The sequence below is a fragment of the Balaenoptera acutorostrata genome, chromosome 18 (assembly GCF_949987535.1).
Source record: "Balaenoptera acutorostrata chromosome 18, mBalAcu1.1, whole genome shotgun sequence".
In the NCBI taxonomy this organism is placed as follows: Eukaryota; Metazoa; Chordata; class Mammalia; order Artiodactyla; family Balaenopteridae; genus Balaenoptera; species Balaenoptera acutorostrata.
Window position 1 is genome coordinate 44,216,440 of NC_080081.1, and position 17,250 is coordinate 44,233,689.

Consider the following 17,250-nt stretch of genomic DNA (forward strand, 5'->3'; position numbering starts at 1 on the left):
CTCCGTGTATGCTCCGTGTCAACCTAGAAACTGGAAACTGATGACACAAGGCTAGTATTCACATTAGGAAAGCGCCGTTCATGCGGCCTCAAAGATACCTGAAAAGCAGTGTTGTTGCCAGGGATTTAGTCACTGCCTGCCTGCTTCTGCGAAGAAAACGAGTTTTCCTGAAAGAAACCTTGGGCTTCCACTTCCTAGTTGGGAGCTCACCCTGCTCTGCTCTATAACTAGAGTGAAAGTCAAGGGCAGCACTAGCTTCCATGTAAATCCCTGAATATCCTTACAAAACGGGAGGCAGGCAGCAGCTACCTGAGGCCTTCAAGGCTGGCCTGCTTTAGTTTAACGGTAGTAAGATTTCCAAGACTCCTAGGAACCTGACTTCAACACCCGTTTCAGTAACAGAACACTGCATAGAGCCAGGAAGCTCTGGTCCTCCGTGTATGCTGCGTGTCAACCTAGAAACTGGAGACTGATGGCACAAGGCTTGTTTTCCCATTAGGAAAGCGCCGTTCATGCGGCCTCAAAGATCCCTGAAAAGCATTGTTGTTGCCAGGGATTTAGTCACTGCCTGCCTGATTCTGCGAAGAAAATGAGTTTTCCTGAAAGAAACCTTGTGCTTCCAGTTCCTAGTTGGAAGCTCACCCTGCTCTGCTCTATAACTAAATGAAAGGAAAGGGGAGGACTAGCCTCGATGTAAGGTTCTGAATAGCCTTACAAAACGGGAGGCATGCAGCAGCTCCATGAGGCCTTCAATGCTGTTCTGCTTTAGTTTCACGGGAGTAAGCTTTTCAAGACGGCTAGAGACCTTGCTTAAGCAGCCGTTTGGGTATCAGAAAACTGCCTAGAACCAGGAAGCTTGGGTCCTGCGTGTATGCTGCGTATCAACTTACAAACTGGAGAGTGATGGCACAAGGCTTGTTTGCCCATTATGAAAGCTCCGTTCATGCCGCCTCGAATATACCTGAAAAGCATTGTTGTTGCCAGGGTTTTAGTCACTGCCGGCATGGTTCTGAGAAGATACTGAGTTTTCCTGAAAGAAACCTTGTGCTTCCAGTTCCTAGTTGGAAGCTCACCCTGCTCTGCTCTATACCTAAAGTGAAAGTCAACGTGAGCCCTAGCCTCGAAGGAAGGCCCTGATTTGCCTTGCCAAACGGGAGGCGTGGAGCAGCTCCATGAGGCCTTCTTCACTGTTCTGCTTTAGTTTCACGGTAGTAAGCTTTTCAAGACTCTTAGGGACCTGCCACAGCACCCGTTCGATAAAAGAACACTGCATAGAGCCAGGAAGCTCTGGTCCTCCGTGTATGCTCCGTGTCAACCTAGAAACTGGAAACTGATGACACAAGGCTAGTTTTCACATTAGGAAAGCGCCGTTCATGCGGCCTCAAAGATACCTGAAAAGCAGTGTTGTTGCCGGGGATTTAGTCACTGCCTGCCTGCTTCTGCGAAGAAAACGAGTTTTCCTGAAAGAAACATTGGGCTTCCACTTCCTAGTTGGAAGCTCACCCTGCTCTGCTCTATAACTAGAGTGAAAGTCAAGGGCAGCACTAGCTTCCATGTAAGTCCCTGAAAATCCTTACAAAACGGGAGGCAGGCAGCAGCTACCTGAGGCCTTCAAGGCTGGCCTGCTTTAGTTTCACGGTAGTAAGATTTCCAAGACTCCTAGGAACCTGACTTCAACACCCGTTTCAGTAACAGAACACTGCATAGAGCCAGGAAGCTCTGGTCCTCCGTGTATGCTGCGTGTCAACCTAGAAACTGGAGACTGATGGCACAAGGCTTGTTTTCCCATTAGGAAAGCGCCGTTCATGCGGCCTCAAAGATCCCTGAAAAGCATTGTTGTTGCCAGGGATTTAGTCACTGCCTGCCTGATTCTGCGAAGAAAATGAGTTTTCCTGAAAGAAACCTTGTGCTTCCAGTTCCTAGTTGGAAGCTCACCCTGCTCTGCTCTATAACTAAATGAAAGGAAAGGGGAGGACTAGCCTCGATGTAAGGTTCTGAATAGCCTTACAAAACGGGAGGCATGCAGCAGCTCCATGAGGCCTTCAATGCTGTTCTGCTTTAGTTTCACGGGAGTAAGCTTTTCAAGACGGCTAGAGACCTTGCTTAAGCAGCCGTTTGGGTATCAGAAAACTGCCTAGAACCAGGAAGCTTGGGTCCTGCGTGTATGCTGCGTATCAACTTACAAACTGGAGAGTGATGGCACAAGGCTTGTTTGCCCATTATGAAAGCTCCGTTCATGCCGCCTCGAATATACCTGAAAAGCATTGTTGTTGCCAGGGTTTTAGTCACTGCCGGCATGGTTCTGAGAAGATACTGAGTTTTCCTGAAAGAAACCTTGTGCTTCCAGTTCCTAGTTGGAAGCTCACCCTGCTCTGCTCTATAACTAAATGAAAGGAAAGGAGAGGACTAGCCTCGATGTAAGGTTCTGAATAGCCTTACAAAACGGGAGGCATGCAGCAGCTCCATGAGGCCTTCAATGCTGTTCTGCTTTAGTTTCACGGGAGTAAGCTTTTCAAGACGGCTAGAGACCTTGCTTAAGCAGCCGTTTGGGTATCAGAAAACTGCCTAGAACCAGGAAGCTTGGGTCCTGCGTGTATGCTGCGTATCAACTTACAAACTGGAGAGTGATGGCACAAGGCTTGTTTGCCCATTATGAAAGCTCCGTTCATGCCGCCTCGAATATACCTGAAAAGCATTGTTGTTGCCAGGGTTTTAGTCACTGCCGGCATGGTTCTGAGAAGATACTGAGTTTTCCGGTAAGAAACCTTGTGCTTCCAGTTCCTAGTTGGAAGCTCACCCTGCTCTGCTCTATACCTAAAGTGAAAGTCAACGTGAGCCCTAGCCTCGAAGGAAGGCCCTGATTTGCCTTGCCAAACGGGAGGCGTGGAGCAGCTCCATGAGGCCTTCTTCACTGTTCTGCTTTAGTTTCACGGTAGTAAGCTTTTCAAGACTCTTAGGGACCTGCCACAGCACCCGTTCGATAAAAGAACACTGCATAGAGCCAGGAAGCTCTGGTCCTCCGTGTATGCTCCGTGTCAACCTAGAAACTGGAAACTGATGACACAAGGCTAGTTTTCACATTAGGAAAGCGCCGTTCATGCGGCCTCAAAGATACCTGAAAAGCAGTGTTGTTGCCAGGGATTTAGTCACTGCCTGCCTGCTTCTGCGAAGAAAACGAGTTTTCCTGAAAGAAACCTTGGGCTTCCACTTCCTAGTTGGGAGCTCACCCTGCTCTGCTCTATAACTAGAGTGAAAGTCAAGGGCAGCACTAGCTTCCATGTAAGTCCCTGAATATCCTTACAAAACGGGAGGCAGGCAGCAGCTACCTGAGGCCTTCAAGGCTGGCCTGCTTTAGTTTAACGGTAGTAAGATTTCCAAGACTCCTAGGAACCTGACTTCAACACCCGTTTCAGTAACAGAACACTGCATAGAGCCAGGAAGCTCTGGTCCTCCGTGTATGCTGCGTGTCAACCTAGAAACTGGAGACTGATGGCACAAGGCTTGTTTTCCCATTAGGAAAGCGCCGTTCATGCGGCCTCAAAGATCCCTGAAAAGCATTGTTGTTGCCAGGGATTTAGTCACTGCCTGCCTGATTCTGCGAAGAAAATGAGTTTTCCTGAAAGAAACCTTGTGCTTCCAGTTCCTAGTTGGAAGCTCACCCTGCTCTGCTCTATAACTAAATGAAAGGAAAGGGGAGGACTAGCCTCGATGTAAGGTTCTGAATAGCCTTACAAAACGGGAGGCATGCAGCAGCTCCATGAGGCCTTCAATGCTGTTCTGCTTTAGTTTCACGGGAGTAAGCTTTTCAAGACGGCTAGAGACCTTGCTTAAGCAGCCGTTTGGGTATCAGAAAACTGCCTAGAACCAGGAAGCTTGGGTCCTGCGTGTATGCTGCGTATCAACTTACAAACTGGAGAGTGATGGCACAAGGCTTGTTTGCCCATTATGAAAGCTCCGTTCATGCCGCCTCGAATATACCTGAAAAGCATTGTTGTTGCCAGGGTTTTAGTCACTGCCGGCATGGTTCTGAGAAGATACTGAGTTTTCCTGAAAGAAACCTTGTGCTTCCAGTTCCTAGTTGGAAGCTCACCCTGCTCTGCTCTATAACTAAATGAAAGGAAAGGAGAGGACTAGCCTCGATGTAAGGTTCTGAATAGCCTTACAAAACGGGAGGCATGCAGCAGCTCCATGAGGCCTTCAATGCTGTTCTGCTTTAGTTTCACGGGAGTAAGCTTTTCAAGACGGCTAGAGACCTTGCTTAAGCAGCCGTTTGGGTATCAGAAAACTGCCTAGAACCAGGAAGCTTGGGTCCTGCGTGTATGCTGCGTATCAACTTACAAACTGGAGAGTGATGGCACAAGGCTTGTTTGCCCATTATGAAAGCTCCGTTCATGCCGCCTCGAATATACCTGAAAAGCATTGTTGTTGCCAGGGTTTTAGTCACTGCCGGCATGGTTCTGAGAAGATACTGAGTTTTCCGGTAAGAAACCTTGTGCTTCCAGTTCCTAGTTGGAAGCTCACCCTGCTCTGCTCTATACCTAAAGTGAAAGTCAACGTGAGCCCTAGCCTCGAAGGAAGGCCCTGATTTGCCTTGCCAAACGGGAGGCGTGGAGCAGCTCCATGAGGCCTTCTTCACTGTTCTGCTTTAGTTTCACGGTAGTAAGCTTTTCAAGACTCTTAGGGACCTGCCACAGCACCCGTTCGATAAAAGAACACTGCATAGAGCCAGGAAGCTCTGGTCCTCCGTGTATGCTCCGTGTCAACCTAGAAACTGGAAACTGATGACACAAGGCTAGTTTTCACATTAGGAAAGCGCCGTTCATGCGGCCTCAAAGATACCTGAAAAGCAGTGTTGTTGCCGGGGATTTAGTCACTGCCTGCCTGCTTCTGCGAAGAAAACGAGTTTTCCTGAAAGAAACCTTGGGCTTCCACTTCCTAGTTGGGAGCTCACCCTGCTCTGCTCTATAACTAGAGTGAAAGTCAAGGGCAGCACTAGCTTCCATGTAAGTCCCTGAATATCCTTACAAAACGGGAGGCAGGCAGCAGCTACCTGAGGCCTTCAAGGCTGGCCTGCTTTAGTTTAACGGTAGTAAGATTTCCAAGACTCCTAGGAACCTGACTTCAACACCCGTTTCAGTAACAGAACACTGCATAGAGCCAGGAAGCTCTGGTCCTCCGTGTATGCTGCGTGTCAACCTAGAAACTGGAGACTGATGGCACAAGGCTTGTTTTCCCATTAGGAAAGCGCCGTTCATGCGGCCTCAAAGATCCCTGAAAAGCATTGTTGTTGCCAGGGATTTAGTCACTGCCTGCCTGATTCTGCGAAGAAAATGAGTTTTCCTGAAAGAAACCTTGTGCTTCCAGTTCCTAGTTGGAAGCTCACCCTGCTCTGCTCTATAACTAAATGAAAGGAAAGGGGAGGACTAGCCTCGATGTAAGGTTCTGAATAGCCTTACAAAACGGGAGGCATGCAGCAGCTCCATGAGGCCTTCAATGCTGTTCTGCTTTAGTTTCTCGGGAGTAAGCTTTTCAAGACGGCTAGAGACCTTGCTTAAGCAGCCGTTTGGGTATCAGAAAACTGCCTAGAACCAGGAAGCTTGGGTCCTGCGTGTATGCTGCGTATCAACTTACAAACTGGAGAGTGATGGCACAAGGCTTGTTTGCCCATTATGAAAGCTCCGTTCATGCCGCCTCGAATATACCTGAAAAGCATTGTTGTTGCCAGGGTTTTAGTCACTGCCGGCATGGTTCTGAGAAGATACTGAGTTTTCCGGTAAGAAACCTTGTGCTTCCAGTTCCTAGTTGGAAGCTCACCCTGCTCTGCTCTATACCTAAAGTGAAAGTCAACGTGAGCCCTAGCCTCGAAGGAAGGCCCTGATTTGCCTTGCCAAACGGGAGGCGTGGAGCAGCTCCATGAGGCCTTCTTCACTGTTCTGCTTTAGTTTCACGGTAGTAAGCTTTTCAAGACTCTTAGGGACCTGCCACAGCACCCGTTCGATAAAAGAACACTGCATAGAGCCAGGAAGCTCTGGTCCTCCGTGTATGCTCCGTGTCAACCTAGAAACTGGAAACTGATGACACAAGGCTAGTTTTCACATTAGGAAAGCGCCGTTCATGCGGCCTCAAAGATACCTGAAAAGCAGTGTTGTTGCCGGGGATTTAGTCACTGCCTGCCTGCTTCTGCGAAGAAAACGAGTTTTCCTGAAAGAAACATTGGGCTTCCACTTCCTAGTTGGAAGCTCACCCTGCTCTGCTCTATAACTAGAGTGAAAGTCAAGGGCAGCACTAGCTTCCATGTAAGTCCCTGAAAATCCTTACAAAACGGGAGGCAGGCAGCAGCTACCTGAGGCCTTCAAGGCTGGCCTGCTTTAGTTTCACGGTAGTAAGATTTCCAAGACTCCTAGGAACCTGACTTCAACACCCGTTTCAGTAACAGAACACTGCATAGAGCCAGGAAGCTCTGGTCCTCCGTGTATGCTGCGTGTCAACCTAGAAACTGGAGACTGATGGCACAAGGCTTGTTTTCCCATTAGGAAAGCGCCGTTCATGCGGCCTCAAAGATCCCTGAAAAGCATTGTTGTTGCCAGGGATTTAGTCACTGCCTGCCTGATTCTGCGAAGAAAATGAGTTTTCCTGAAAGAAACCTTGTGCTTCCAGTTCCTAGTTGGAAGCTCACCCTGCTCTGCTCTATAACTAAATGAAAGGAAAGGGGAGGACTAGCCTCGATGTAAGGTTCTGAATAGCCTTACAAAACGGGAGGCATGCAGCAGCTCCATGAGGCCTTCAATGCTGTTCTGCTTTAGTTTCACGGGAGTAAGCTTTTCAAGACGGCTAGAGACCTTGCTTAAGCAGCCGTTTGGGTATCAGAAAACTGCCTAGAACCAGGAAGCTTGGGTCCTGCGTGTATGGTGCGTATCAACTTACAAACTGGAGAGTGATGGCACAAGGCTTGTTTGCCCATTATGAAAGCTCCGTTCATGCCGCCTCGAATATACCTGAAAAGCATTGTTGTTGCCAGGGTTTTAGTCACTGCCGGCATGGTTCTGAGAAGATACTGAGTTTTCCTGAAAGAAACCTTGTGCTTCCAGTTCCTAGTTGGAAGCTCACCCTGCTCTGCTCTATAACTAAATGAAAGGAAAGGAGAGGACTAGCCTCGATGTAAGGTTCTGAATAGCCTTACAAAACGGGAGGCATGCAGCAGCTCCATGAGGCCTTCAATGCTGTTCTGCTTTAGTTTCACGGGAGTAAGCTTTTCAAGACGGCTAGAGACCTTGCTTAAGCAGCCGTTTGGGTATCAGAAAACTGCCTAGAACCAGGAAGCTTGGGTCCTGCGTGTATGCTGCGTATCAACTTACAAACTGGAGAGTGATGGCACAAGGCTTGTTTGCCCATTATGAAAGCTCCGTTCATGCCGCCTCGAATATACCTGAAAAGCATTGTTGTTGCCAGGGTTTTAGTCACTGCCGGCATGGTTCTGAGAAGATACTGAGTTTTCCTGAAAGAAACCTTGTGCTTCCAGTTCCTAGTTGGAAGCTCACCCTGCTCTGCTCTATAACTAAATGAAAGGAAAGGAGAGGACTAGCCTCGATGTAAGGTTCTGAATAGCCTTACAAAACGGGAGGCATGCAGCAGCTCCATGAGGCCTTCAATGCTGTTCTGCTTTAGTTTCACGGGAGTAAGCTTTTCAAGACGGCTAGAGACCTTGCTTAAGCAGCCGTTTGGGTATCAGAAAACTGCCTAGAACCAGGAAGCTTGGGTCCTGCGTGTATGCTGCGTATCAACTTACAAACTGGAGAGTGATGGCACAAGGCTTGTTTGCCCATTATGAAAGCTCCGTTCATGCCGCCTCGAATATACCTGAAAAGCATTGTTGTTGCCAGGGTTTTAGTCACTGCCGGCATGGTTCTGAGAAGATACTGAGTTTTCCGGTAAGAAACCTTGTGCTTCCAGTTCCTAGTTGGAAGCTCACCCTGCTCTGCTCTATACCTAAAGTGAAAGTCAACGTGAGCCCTAGCCTCGAAGGAAGGCCCTGATTTGCCTTGCCAAACGGGAGGCGTGGAGCAGCTCCATGAGGCCTTCTTCACTGTTCTGCTTTAGTTTCACGGTAGTAAGCTTTTCAAGACTCTTAGGGACCTGCCACAGCACCCGTTCGATAAAAGAACACTGCATAGAGCCAGGAAGCTCTGGTCCTCCGTGTATGCTCCGTGTCAACCTAGAAACTGGAAACTGATGACACAAGGCTAGTATTCACATTAGGAAAGCGCCGTTCATGCGGCCTCAAAGATACCTGAAAAGCAGTGTTGTTGCCGGGGATTTAGTCACTGCCTGCCTGCTTCTGCGAAGAAAACGAGTTTTCCTGAAAGAAACATTGGGCTTCCACTTCCTAGTTGGAAGCTCACCCTGCTCTGCTCTATAACTAGAGTGAAAGTCAAGGGCAGCACTAGCTTCCATGTAAGTCCCTGAATATCCTTACAAAACGGGAGGCAGGCAGCAGCTACCTGAGGCCTTCAAGGCTGGCCTGCTTTAGTTTCACGGTAGTAAGATTTCCAAGAATCCTAGGAACCTTACTTCAACACCCGTTTCAGTAACAGAACACTGCATAGAGCCAGGAAGCTCTGGTCCTCCGTGTATGCTGCGTGTCAACCTAGAAACTGGAAACTGATGGCACAAGGCTTGTTTTCCCATTTGGAAAGCGCCGTTCATGCGGCCTCAAAGATACCTGAAAAGCAGTGTTGTTGCCGGGGATTTAGTCACTGCCTGCCTGGTTCTGCGAAGAAAACGAGTTTTCCTGAAAGAAACCTTGGGCTTCCACTTCCTAGTTGGGAGCTCACCCTGCTCTGCTCTATCACTAGAGTGAAAGTCAAGGGCAGCACTAGCTTCCATGTAAGTCCCTGAATATCCTTACAAAACGGGAGGCAGGCAGCAGCTACCTGAGGCCTTCAAGGCTGGCCTGCTTTAGTTTAACGGTAGTAAGATTTCCAAGACTCCTAGGAACCTGACTTCAACACCCGTTTCAGTAACAGAACACTGCATAGAGCCAGGAAGCTCTGGTCCTCCGTGTATGCTGCGTGTCAACCTAGAAACTGGAGACTGATGGCACAAGGCTTGTTTTCCCATTAGGAAAGCGCCGTTCATGCGGCCTCAAAGATCCCTGAAAAGCATTGTTGTTGCCAGGGATTTAGTCACTGCCTGCCTGATTCTGCGAAGAAAATGAGTTTTCCTGAAAGAAACCTTGTGCTTCCAGTTCCTAGTTGGAAGCTCACCCTGCTCTGCTCTATAACTAAATGAAAGGAAAGGGGAGGACTAGCCTCGATGTAAGGTTCTGAATAGCCTTACAAAACGGGAGGCATGCAGCAGCTCCATGAGGCCTTCAATGCTGTTCTGCTTTAGTTTCACGGGAGTAAGCTTTTCAAGACGGCTAGAGACCTTGCTTAAGCAGCCGTTTGGGTATCAGAAAACTGCCTAGAACCAGGAAGCTTGGGTCCTGCGTGTATGCTGCGTATCAACTTACAAACTGGAGAGTGATGGCACAAGGCTTGTTTGCCCATTATGAAAGCTCCGTTCATGCCGCCTCGAATATACCTGAAAAGCATTGTTGTTGCCAGGGTTTTAGTCACTGCCGGCATGGTTCTGAGAAGATACTGAGTTTTCCTGAAAGAAACCTTGTGCTTCCAGTTCCTAGTTGGAAGCTCACCCTGCTCTGCTCTATAACTAAATGAAAGGAAAGGAGAGGACTAGCCTCGATGTAAGGTTCTGAATAGCCTTACAAAACGGGAGGCATGCAGCAGCTCCATGAGGACTTCAATGCTGTTCTGCTTTAGTTTCACGGGAGTAAGCTTTTCAAGACGGCTAGAGACCTTGCTTAAGCAGCCGTTTGGGTATCAGAAAACTGCCTAGAACCAGGAAGCTTGGGTCCTGCGTGTATGCTGCGTATCAACTTACAAACTGGAGAGTGATGGCACAAGGCTTGTTTGCCCATTATGAAAGCTCCGTTCATGCCGCCTCGAATATACCTGAAAAGCATTGTTGTTGCCAGGGTTTTAGTCACTGCCGGCATGGTTCTGAGAAGATACTGAGTTTTCCGGTAAGAAACCTTGTGCTTCCAGTTCCTAGTTGGAAGCTCACCCTGCTCTGCTCTATACCTAAAGTGAAAGTCAACGTGAGCCCTAGCCTCGAAGGAAGGCCCTGATTTGCCTTGCCAAACGGGAGGCGTGGAGCAGCTCCATGAGGCCTTCTTCACTGTTCTGCTTTAGTTTCACGGTAGTAAGCTTTTCAAGACTCTTAGGGACCTGCCACAGCACCCGTTCGATAAAAGAACACTGCATAGAGCCAGGAAGCTCTGGTCCTCCGTGTATGCTCCGTGTCAACCTAGAAACTGGAAACTGATGACACAAGGCTAGTTTTCACATTAGGAAAGCGCCGTTCATGCGGCCTCAAAGATACCTGAAAAGCAGTGTTGTTGCCGGGGATTTAGTCACTGCCTGCCTGCTTCTGCGAAGAAAACGAGTTTTCCTGAAAGAAACCTTGGGCTTCCACTTCCTAGTTGGGAGCTCACCCTGCTCTGCTCTATAACTAGAGTGAAAGTCAAGGGCAGCACTAGCTTCCATGTAAGTCCCTGAATATCCTTACAAAACGGGAGGCAGGCAGCAGCTACCTGAGGCCTTCAAGGCTGGCCTGCTTTAGTTTAACGGTAGTAAGATTTCCAAGACTCCTAGGAACCTGACTTCAACACCCGTTTCAGTAACAGAACACTGCATAGAGCCAGGAAGCTCTGGTCCTCCGTGTATGCTGCGTGTCAACCTAGAAACTGGAGACTGATGGCACAAGGCTTGTTTGCCCATTATGAAAGCTCCGTTCATGCCGCCTCGAATATACCTGAAAAGCATTGTTGTTGCCAGGGTTTTAGTCACTGCCGGCATGGTTCTGAGAAGATACTGAGTTTTCCTGAAAGAAACCTTGTGCTTCCAGTTCCTAGTTGGAAGCTCACCCTGCTCTGCTCTATAACTAAATGAAAGGAAAGGAGAGGACTAGCCTCGATGTAAGGTTCTGAATAGCCTTACAAAACGGGAGGCATGCAGCAGCTCCATGAGGCCTTCAATGCTGTTCTGCTTTAGTTTCACGGGAGTAAGCTTTTCAAGACGGCTAGAGACCTTGCTTAAGCAGCCGTTTGGGTATCAGAAAACTGCCTAGAACCAGGAAGCTTGGGTCCTGCGTGTATGCTGCGTATCAACTTACAAACTGGAGAGTGATGGCACAAGGCTTGTTTGCCCATTATGAAAGCTCCGTTCATGCCGCCTCGAATATACCTGAAAAGCATTGTTGTTGCCAGGGTTTTAGTCACTGCCGGCATGGTTCTGAGAAGATACTGAGTTTTCCGGTAAGAAACCTTGTGCTTCCAGTTCCTAGTTGGAAGCTCACCCTGCTCTGCTCTATACCTAAAGTGAAAGTCAACGTGAGCCCTAGCCTCGAAGGAAGGCCCTGATTTGCCTTGCCAAACGGGAGGCGTGGAGCAGCTCCATGAGGCCTTCTTCACTGTTCTGCTTTAGTTTCACGGTAGTAAGCTTTTCAAGACTCTTAGGGACCTGCCACAGCACCCGTTCGATAAAAGAACACTGCATAGAGCCAGGAAGCTCTGGTCCTCCGTGTATGCTCCGTGTCAACCTAGAAACTGGAAACTGATGACACAAGGCTAGTTTTCACATTAGGAAAGCGCCGTTCATGCGGCCTCAAAGATACCTGAAAAGCAGTGTTGTTGCCGGGGATTTAGTCACTGCCTGCCTGCTTCTGCGAAGAAAACGAGTTTTCCTGAAAGAAACATTGGGCTTCCACTTCCTAGTTGGAAGCTCACCCTGCTCTGCTCTATAACTAGAGTGAAAGTCAAGGGCAGCACTAGCTTCCATGTAAGTCCCTGAAAATCCTTACAAAACGGGAGGCAGGCAGCAGCTACCTGAGGCCTTCAAGGCTGGCCTGCTTTAGTTTCACGGTAGTAAGATTTCCAAGACTCCTAGGAACCTGACTTCAACACCCGTTTCAGTAACAGAACACTGCATAGAGCCAGGAAGCTCTGGTCCTCCGTGTATGCTGCGTGTCAACCTAGAAACTGGAGACTGATGGCACAAGGCTTGTTTTCCCATTAGGAAAGCGCCGTTCATGCGGCCTCAAAGATCCCTGAAAAGCATTGTTGTTGCCAGGGATTTAGTCACTGCCTGCCTGATTCTGCGAAGAAAATGAGTTTTCCTGAAAGAAACCTTGTGCTTCCAGTTCCTAGTTGGAAGCTCACCCTGCTCTGCTCTATAACTAAATGAAAGGAAAGGGGAGGACTAGCCTCGATGTAAGGTTCTGAATAGCCTTACAAAACGGGAGGCATGCAGCAGCTCCATGAGGCCTTCAATGCTGTTCTGCTTTAGTTTCACGGGAGTAAGCTTTTCAAGACGGCTAGAGACCTTGCTTAAGCAGCCGTTTGGGTATCAGAAAACTGCCTAGAACCAGGAAGCTTGGGTCTTGCGTGTATGCTGCGTATCAACTTACAAACTGGAGAGTGATGGCACAAGGCTTGTTTGCCCATTATGAAAGCTCCGTTCATGCCGCCTCGAATATACCTGAAAAGCATTGTTGTTGCCAGGGTTTTAGTCACTGCCGGCATGGTTCTGAGAAGATACTGAGTTTTCCTGAAAGAAACCTTGTGCTTCCAGTTCCTAGTTGGAAGCTCACCCTGCTCTGCTCTATAACTAAATGAAAGGAAAGGAGAGGACTAGCCTCGATGTAAGGTTCTGAATAGCCTTACAAAACGGGAGGCATGCAGCAGCTCCATGAGGCCTTCAATGCTGTTCTGCTTTAGTTTCACGGGAGTAAGCTTTTCAAGACGGCTAGAGACCTTGCTTAAGCAGCCGTTTGGGTATCAGAAAACTGCCTAGAACCAGGAAGCTTGGGTCCTGCGTGTATGCTGCGTATCAACTTACAAACTGGAGAGTGATGGCACAAGGCTTGTTTGCCCATTATGAAAGCTCCGTTCATGCCGCCTCGAATATACCTGAAAAGCATTGTTGTTGCCAGGGTTTTAGTCACTGCCGGCATGGTTCTGAGAAGATACTGAGTTTTCCTGAAAGAAACCTTGTGCTTCCAGTTCCTAGTTGGAAGCTCACCCTGCTCTGCTCTATAACTAAATGAAAGGAAAGGAGAGGACTAGCCTCGATGTAAGGTTCTGAATAGCCTTACAAAACGGGAGGCATGCAGCAGCTCCATGAGGCCTTCAATGCTGTTCTGCTTTAGTTTCACGGGAGTAAGCTTTTCAAGACGGCTAGAGACCTTGCTTAAGCAGCCGTTTGGGTATCAGAAAACTGCCTAGAACCAGGAAGCTTGGGTCCTGCGTGTATGCTGCGTATCAACTTACAAACTGGAGAGTGATGGCACAAGGCTTGTTTGCCCATTATGAAAGCTCCGTTCATGCCGCCTCGAATATACCTGAAAAGCATTGTTGTTGCCAGGGTTTTAGTCACTGCCGGCATGGTTCTGAGAAGATACTGAGTTTTCCGGTAAGAAACCTTGTGCTTCCAGTTCCTAGTTGGAAGCTCACCCTGCTCTGCTCTATACCTAAAGTGAAAGTCAACGTGAGCCCTAGCCTCGAAGGAAGGCCCTGATTTGCCTTGCCAAACGGGAGGCGTGGAGCAGCTCCATGAGGCCTTCTTCACTGTTCTGCTTTAGTTTCACGGTAGTAAGCTTTTCAAGACTCTTAGGGACCTGCCACAGCACCCGTTCGATAAAAGAACACTGCATAGAGCCAGGAAGCTCTGGTCCTCCGTGTATGCTCCGTGTCAACCTAGAAACTGGAAACTGATGACACAAGGCTAGTTTTCACATTAGGAAAGCGCCGTTCATGCGGCCTCAAAGATACCTGAAAAGCAGTGTTGTTGCCGGGGATTTAGTCACTGCCTGCCTGCTTCTGCGAAGAAAACGAGTTTTCCTGAAAGAAACCTTGGGCTTCCACTTCCTAGTTGGGAGCTCACCCTGCTCTGCTCTATAACTAGAGTGAAAGTCAAGGGCAGCACTAGCTTCCATGTAAGTCCCTGAAAATCCTTACAAAACGGGAGGCAGGCAGCAGCTACCTGAGGCCTTCAAGGCTGGCCTGCTTTAGTTTCACGGTAGTAAGATTTCCAAGAATCCTAGGAACCTTACTTCAACACCCGTTTCAGTAACAGAACACTGCATAGAGCCAGGAAGCTCTGGTCCTCCGTGTATGCTGCGTGTCAACCTAGAAACTGGAAACTGATGGCACAAGGCTTGTTTTCCCATTTGGAAAGCGCCGTTCATGCGGCCTCAAAGATACCTGAAAAGCAGTGTTGTTGCCAGGGATTTAGTCACTGCCTGCCTGCTTCTGCGAAGAAAACGAGTTTTCCTGAAAGAAACCTTGGGCTTCCACTTCCTAGTTGGGAGCTCACCCTGCTCTGCTCTATAACTAGAGTGAAAGTCAAGGGCAGCACTAGCTTCCATGTAAGTCCCTGAATATCCTTACAAAACGGGAGGCAGGCAGCAGCTACCTGAGGCCTTCAAGGCTGGCCTGCTTTAGTTTAACGGTAGTAAGATTTCCAAGACTCCTAGGAACCTGACTTCAACACCCGTTTCAGTAACAGAACACTGCATAGAGCCAGGAAGCTCTGGTCCTCCGTGTATGCTGCGTGTCAACCTAGAAACTGGAGACTGATGGCACAAGGCTTGTTTTCCCATTAGGAAAGCGCCGTTCATGCGGCCTCAAAGATCCCTGAAAAGCATTGTTGTTGCCAGGGATTTAGTCACTGCCTGCCTGATTCTGCGAAGAAAATGAGTTTTCCTGAAAGAAACCTTGTGTTTCCAGTTCCTAGTTGGAAGCTCACCCTGCTCTGCTCTATAACTAAATGAAAGGAAAGGGGAGGACTAGCCTCGATGTAAGGTTCTGAATAGCCTTACAAAACGGGAGGCATGCAGCAGCTCCATGAGGCCTTCAATGCTGTTCTGCTTTAGTTTCTCGGGAGTAAGCTTTTCAAGACGGCTAGAGACCTTGCTTAAGCAGCCGTTTGGGTATCAGAAAACTGCCTAGAACCAGGAAGCTTGGGTCCTGCGTGTATGCTGCGTATCAACTTACAAACTGGAGAGTGATGGCACAAGGCTTGTTTGCCCATTATGAAAGCTCCGTTCATGCCGCCTCGAATATACCTGAAAAGCATTGTTGTTGCCAGGGTTTTAGTCACTGCCGGCATGGTTCTGAGAAGATACTGAGTTTTCCGGTAAGAAACCTTGTGCTTCCAGTTCCTAGTTGGAAGCTCACCCTGCTCTGCTCTATACCTAAAGTGAAAGTCAACGTGAGCCCTAGCCTCGAAGGAAGGCCCTGATTTGCCTTGCCAAACGGGAGGCGTGGAGCAGCTCCATGAGGCCTTCTTCACTGTTCTGCTTTAGTTTCACGGTAGTAAGCTTTTCAAGACTCTTAGGGACCTGCCACAGCACCCGTTCTTTAAAAGAACACTGCATAGAGCCAGGAAGCTCTGGTCCTCCGTGTATGCTCCGTGTCAACCTAGAAACTGGAAACTGATGACACAAGGCTAGTTTTCACATTAGGAAAGCGCCGTTCATGCGGCCTCAAAGATACCTGAAAAGCAGTGTTGTTGCCGGGGATTTAGTCACTGCCTGCCTGCTTCTGCGAAGAAAACGAGTTTTCCTGAAAGAAACATTGGGCTTCCACTTCCTAGTTGGAAGCTCACCCTGCTCTGCTCTATAACTAGAGTGAAAGTCAAGGGCAGCACTAGCTTCCATGTAAGTCCCTGAAAATCCTTACAAAACGGGAGGCAGGCAGCAGCTACCTGAGGCCTTCAAGGCTGGCCTGCTTTAGTTTCACGGTAGTAAGATTTCCAAGACTCCTAGGAACCTGACTTCAACACCCGTTTCAGTAACAGAACACTGCATAGAGCCAGGAAGCTCTGGTCCTCCGTGTATGCTGCGTGTCAACCTAGAAACTGGAGACTGATGGCACAAGGCTTGTTTTCCCATTAGGAAAGCGCCGTTCATGCGGCCTCAAAGATCCCTGAAAAGCATTGTTGTTGCCAGGGATTTAGTCACTGCCTGCCTGATTCTGCGAAGAAAATGAGTTTTCCTGAAAGAAACCTTGTGCTTCCAGTTCCTAGTTGGAAGCTCACCCTGCTCTGCTCTATAACTAAATGAAAGGAAAGGGGAGGACTAGCCTCGATGTAAGGTTCTGAATAGCCTTACAAAACGGGAGGCATGCAGCAGCTCCATGAGGCCTTCAATGCTGTTCTGCTTTAGTTTCACGGGAGTAAGCTTTTCAAGACGGCTAGAGACCTTGCTTAAGCAGCCGTTTGGGTATCAGAAAACTGCCTAGAACCAGGAAGCTTGGGTCCTGCGTGTATGCTGCGTATCAACTTACAAACTGGAGAGTGATGGCACAAGGCTTGTTTGCCCATTATGAAAGCTCCGTTCATGCCGCCTCGAATATACCTGAAAAGCATTGTTGTTGCCAGGGTTTTAGTCACTGCCGGCATGGTTCTGAGAAGATACTGAGTTTTCCTGAAAGAAACCTTGTGCTTCCAGTTCCTAGTTGGAAGCTCACCCTGCTCTGCTCTATAACTAAATGAAAGGAAAGGAGAGGACTAGCCTCGATGTAAGGTTCTGAATAGCCTTACAAAACGGGAGGCATGCAGCAGCTCCATGAGGCCTTCAATGCTGTTCTGCTTTAGTTTCACGGGAGTAAGCTTTTCAAGACGGCTAGAGACCTTGCTTAAGCAGCCGTTTGGGTATCAGAAAACTGCCTAGAACCAGGAAGCTTGGGTCCTGCGTGTATGCTGCGTATCAACTTACAAACTGGAGAGTGATGGCACAAGGCTTGTTTGCCCATTATGAAAGCTCCGTTCATGCCGCCTCGAATATACCTGAAAAGCATTGTTGTTGCCAGGGTTTTAGTCACTGCCGGCATGGTTCTGAGAAGATACTGAGTTTTCCGGTAAGAAACCTTGTGCTTCCAGTTCCTAGTTGGAAGCTCACCCTGCTCTGCTCTATACCTAAAGTGAAAGTCAACGTGAGCCCTAGCCTCGAAGGAAGGCCCTGATTTGCCTTGCCAAACGGGAGGCGTGGAGCAGCTCCATGAGGCCTTCTTCACTGTTCTGCTTTAGTTTCACGGTAGTAAGCTTTTCAAGACTCTTAGGGACCTGCCACAGCACCCGTTCGATAAAAGAACACTGCATAGAGCCAGGAAGCTCTGGTCCTCCGTGT